Genomic DNA, 6,000 nt, shown 5'->3' on the forward strand with positions numbered 1-6,000 from the left:
GAGAGCTTGGATGATGAGCTTGGCATTCCTTCAGTGAGGACTCCAGGTGTGCAGAGAGCACGCGTTAATGCAAAGACTCCATTGAGTGATCCAGTGGTACGCAAGTCTAGCAGGGTGAGATACCCTGTTAAAAGATTTGGTTTTGCTCACCATTATGCTTATATGGTGAAACTAGTTGAGGATGTTGAGCCCACATGTTTTGAGGAGGCTGTTGGTCATGCTCAACTTTTAGCTTCCTTGAAGCAAGACCTCTTGGAGGATTGATGTATCTTTGAAGCAAGACCTCTAGGATCAACTTGCAGTGGACTTAGTTCTAGCCATCTGAAACATACAAAAAAACAAATAATACTAACAAATTAGGAAAGATCTCCTGATCTCTCATATCAATATATCTACAATCACAAAGCAGTAGGCAAAAACTAATCACAAAGTCTAAATCCAATTTCAATAAAACAGTTTGAAGACATATGAAACATGAGTAGGCCTTAAAGACAAATGAAACTCAACACAATATCACGTTTCATATGGCACAATGGGAACAATGCAGGGTGCAGCAATGGATGAGGAGATGGCTGCATTAGAGGCCAATAAGACTTGGGATCTAGTATCATTGCCGAAGGGAAAGAAAGCTATTGGATGTAAGTGGGTTTATAAGATTAAGCACAATGCAGATGGTTCTATTAGCAGGTACAAAGCTAGGCTGGTTGCAAAAGGCTATGCCCAGACATATGGCATAGATTATGATGAAACCTTCAGTCCAGTTGCTAGGATGGCAACTGTCAGATGTGTGATTGCTTTGGCAGCAACCAAAGGTTGGAGGTTGCAGCAAATGGATGTAAAGAATGCCTTCTTGCATGGTGATTTGCAGGAAGAAGTGTATATGGATCAGCCAATAGGTTATGAAGATTTAGAGCATCCCACGTATGTGTGCAGGTTGAAGAAGGCACTCTATGGGCTCAAGCAAGCACCTAGAGCATGGTCTGACAAGATTAGAGAGTATCTTGTCAATATTGGCTTTTATGTTTCTGATGCTGATCACTCACTTTATGTGAGAAAGGGAGATGTAGGTTTGGTCATCATAGTCATCTATGTGGATGACTTGATTATTACAGGTGATAGTGATAGTGGGATTGCTGAAGTCAAGGGCTGTTTGAAGATGAAGTTTGAGATAAAGGATTTAGGTGAGCTAAGGTACTTCCTTGGCATTGAGGTGATCAAATGTGATGATGGTATATGGCTGTCCCAAAGACAGTATGGCTTGGATATGTTGTCCAAGTATGGTATGACTGCATGCAAACCACTTTCAGTCCCGTTGGAGCAGAATGTAAAGCTGAGTGCTGATGTTGGGGATGAGATAGAAGACCCTACTATGTTTAGGAGGACAGTGGGGAGTTTGATCTACATGACCATTACAAGGCCAGACTTGAGCTACGCTGTTGGTCTTGTGAGTCAATTTATGCAAGTACCTAGAAAGCCACATTTGGATGCAGTCAGACGCATATTGAGATATGTGAAGTCCACATTACATTATGGACTTTTCTATGAGGCAGGTACAGATGTACAGGTATTTGGATACACAGATGTAGATTGGGCTGGTAGTATGTTTGATAGAAGATCTACCAGTGGATACATGTTTTCTCTTGGTAGTGCAGCAGTTGCATGGAGCAGCAAAAAGCAATCTACAGTTGCTTTGTCAAGTACAGAGGCTGAGTATAGAGGTGCTGCTGTTGCAGCATGTGAGGTAGTATGGCTGCAAAAGCTATTGGCTGATTTGGATGTTCAAGTGGAAGGTCCAGTTGTCATTTATTGTGACAACATGAGCAGTATACAGTTGGCTAGGAACCCTGTGTTCCATGCCAGGACAAAACATATTGAGGTACACTACCACTTTGTGAGAGAGAAGGTACTAGCAGGTGAGATTGACTTGGTGTATGTCAGCACACAGGATCAGATAGCTGACATCTTCACGAAGGCATTGGGTACAGAGAAGCTTCAAAAGTTTCGAAGCTTACTTGGAGTTGCAAAGATGCAGTTGAGCTTGAGGGGGAGTGTTGAGATGACAAGCTCAACACATGCGGACATTGATGATGGACCGCCTGGTTAGATGGGTCCACACGTCTACACTTAGCACGTCGGTGGTCATTATGCATCTCACATGGCCACTGACTCATTACTTATTATATTCAGGTTGTTACACCTATTTACAGCTGGCATAGTTATAGTGCCAGTCGACTAGTGTAGTCGGTTATGCATTGTTTGACTTAGTAGGCCAATTTCCTTTTATGTTGTAGCTTATCTATACTTTGTGTACATTTGTAAAGTGTGTGGTGGCCTCTATCTTTCTTCTTGTCTCTTGAGTGAGCTTCTCCTTGTGCATTTTGTGTGTGTTCGGCGCAGCATCTTGAGCAACCTCCTCCACCACGCGATTCTTGACAACCCAATTGTCTAGCTCATGCTTTCTTAATGATATTGTGGAGGGCACCCATGCATCCTTTAGTGGAGTATTGCCATTTGGCTTGACCTTCTAGACCCTCATACATGAGGCACTATTAGAGCAATCTCCTTCTTCCCCTTTTGCGGTACATCCCATGGGTCGTGCAAGCCCCTCCATCACCCAAATAGCACTCTCACCCTTGCCATCGAGCCATGTGCAACCCATGGTGTCACAAAATCTCACTATTAGGGTAGTGGAAGTGACCCCTCCCACTCCCGCAGTAGCTAGTGCAACACAAGTGGCAACATCTAAGGCAAGTATAGCTCAAACAAGAAAAAGCACAAAATTTTGGAAACCAACCCTCATCGACCTGCTGTTTGATTTATGCGAGGACAAGTGGTTTTCCCTTAACAAAGGCAACTTCAAGGCTAATTGCATGAGACCTCAATTTAGGTGCATTTCCATATCTTCTTGTTGTATTGATGTTTTGCATACATCATTATGGACCCTACTAAAGTATGTGTGATGTTCGGATGGCAAGTGTGATACAAACTTCTCAAATAGTCAATGCAAATACAAGTGGGAAAACCTACAGAAAACATTCGTGAAAGAAAAGCAAAAAGAGTCACAATCGAGAGCGGAGCCTTCCAAGTGGGAGTTCTTTAGCAAGATGGAAGATTTTCTTGGAGGCACACCAAAGGTTTGAGGTTTGAATGATGGCTTCTTGGACCAAGACTACATCCCTCTTGAAGCGGTTTCTCTTGTTGTGGATGAGGACAATGCACAAGGAGATGAAGATGATGCTATGCCTCCCCCTCCAATTGAGGGAGTTGATGAGGACCAAGACACACCAATGGCAGACGACAACAACAACAATGAGCTAGTTTCAGGGCTGGACATCGCACTCACGATAAGGGGCCAAATGACAAAGAAGCAGAAGATAGCACTGGTGTTGGATGATTTGGGAATGTCCATGGAGTGTTTTGTTGGTGCTTTGGCATTGTCTTTGGAGTGAGTTGAGTTTCGATGCACTAAATTGGAGGAGAAAAGGTTGGAGATGTAGCTTAGGATGGCAGAACTCCTAGCTCTTCATCGTCCATCCACATCAAGTGATCAACACGAATAGAGGACACACCTAAGTGTGGAAATAAGCGCATCTGTTGTGCAACATGCTTGTGTTTCCTAGACTTAGTCTTTGTCACTTCATTGTGCCTCACTGAATTGAAAGATGATAATCGTAGATATTGAATTTATTAGGTGTTTGCTAATCATATGCAATTGGTAGCATCATTGTTAATTACCTCAAGCTTTTATTGTATGGATCATGAATGAATGTAGAGAGGGATACAAACAAAGCCACTTATGGAATTATGACAATCAAGTTACACCATGAAAAAATAAAAATGAAACTTGTTGCACTTCTACTATTCCATAAAAAAGGAATGCAATAGTAACAATTGCTCTTTCGAATATAAGTTGGAACAAAAAATGTGAGGATATAAAAAATTTTCTATTGCAAGGCCATGTCAGGTATTAAGATATTTGCATGCAGTGGGTCCATTCTTGATACATAGCTTGCCACAAGGCTTGACCTTGCACACACTCAAACCTTGTGACATTGCATATAAAACTGCTATCATTCAAAGTCATCCTCTCGATGCTCATCTCGTAGGTCCTTCACAATAAGATTGTGAAGAACGCAACAAGTGGCAATGTACTTGGGGACACGATTTAGGTCCACATTGATGTCCCATCAAATTTTAAGCATTCCAAATACATGCTTAATTCACACTCATCCCTTTGACAGGTGGCAATTGAACTATTTCCAATCTCTAGTGGTGGCTGGAGGGTGACCCTCTCTAAAGGGATTGATGAGGTATGCACATGTCCCATACCCAGAATCAGCCAAGAGATAAGGGTGCGAGACTTCATTGCTTTTGAAATGCCTATAAATGGTTGATTCTTTTCAATGCGCCACATCGTTGGTACCACCAAGAGCCAATACGCAAACATCCCATATGCACTTTTGCGCATCACAAATGACCTATAAAAGAACACAATGGAAATGATGCCTACACCAATATTGTGTCAGTATATCCTCTATGTTAGGCTTCCTGGCAAGTTTGATGTGTAAGCCATCAATAGCACTACAAATATTGAGTAGCAATGTGAGCATCTGGAAGTTTGCAATGATGTTCCATAATTGTGCCCCTAATGGAATGGAGACAATGCTTGCTCGAAGCTTTGTGGCTAGAACATCGACCACAATGTGACAATATTTGTGCACTGTGGACTCACCCATGCCAAATGTCTCAATAATATGATGTGTAGAGGTGTGGTGTGCAAGTCAAAGAACTGCACTATTGAGAGCATGCTCTGGCTCAATTGGTTTGCAAACATAATCTCCTTTGCCTTATCTTGGCCAATGAGGCTACATAAGTCGTAGAAGCACCTAGAAGTAGCCATAATTAAATCTAAATAGCTTGCAGAAGAGATGGTTGAGTGCATCCAATTCACGGATCCAAACAAATTGTTGAACCTCAAGCCAAAATGTGTGTCATTTTGGGAAGACCCACCAATTTCGAAAATATGCTATTGATTGATGCACAACTCCTGTAACTACTGGAAACAACACAAACAAGCACCAATATATGCAAAGCAAGAATGTGAAAGGTGTAGAGGTGTCCTCGAATTCAAATGTGTTTAGGAATGTGACCATTCAGTACATGTCGAGGGATTGATCCATGTGTATGATTGTCTAGGACAGTTTGTTTAATGGCAAGTTGAATGCGAAGGGAGAGGGAATTGAGGTGGGCCTCTCGATGATAAATGATTTGAGGCAAAATAAGAGTATTCTATGGAGAATTGGATTCTTATAGGGACAACGACAGGAGAGTGGGAAATAGTTGCAAACATTAAGCAGAACGATAGTTTTGTCTTCTGTGGAGGAGGAAAGCAAGAGCGTGTGGACGGGACTAGATTGGCAGCATTGCTATAGAGGAGGAGGTTTAATGCAGTTGTGCAATGCTACAACTCTTGGCCTACAAAACCAACGTCTTGTACTTACTTTTTGTTGCTCCTACTTTGCAATACCACTAATTGTGGACTCTAACCAATGGACATGTGCATAGGTGCAAAATCTAGTAAAACTGCGCTTTTCATGGACCAACAAGAGGGAATGGTCATGTGCACATGATATCACGTGTAATCTCTCCTTCTCGCTTCCTCCTCCTCCTCTTTTTAATTAAACCCTCCCTCTTTCTCATGTGTAGGGCCTAGGCTCTCTCTCTTTCTCTTTCCTCTCTTGTTTTAATTAAATAAAACTTTTTAAAAATAAAATATGTGTTATTGTGTGTATATACTTTTTAATTTAAACTTCTGTGTCTTTTTTTCCCTCATCTTTAAAGTAAATATTTTTAAAAATCTTTTAAAAAATTTATTCTCTTTTTAATTAAACATCTATTAAAAATGTTAATTAAAAATTTATTTACATAGTTTTTCACAAGAGAGGGGGAAAGAGAGAGAGAGAGAGAGAGAGAGAGAGAGAGAGAGAGAGAGAGAGAGAG

This window comes from Lygodium microphyllum, chromosome 3, assembly GCF_053477565.2.
Source record: "Lygodium microphyllum isolate KBCC chromosome 3, Lygodium_microphyllum_v1.1.10, whole genome shotgun sequence".
Classification (NCBI taxonomy): domain Eukaryota; kingdom Viridiplantae; phylum Streptophyta; class Polypodiopsida; order Schizaeales; family Lygodiaceae; genus Lygodium; species Lygodium microphyllum.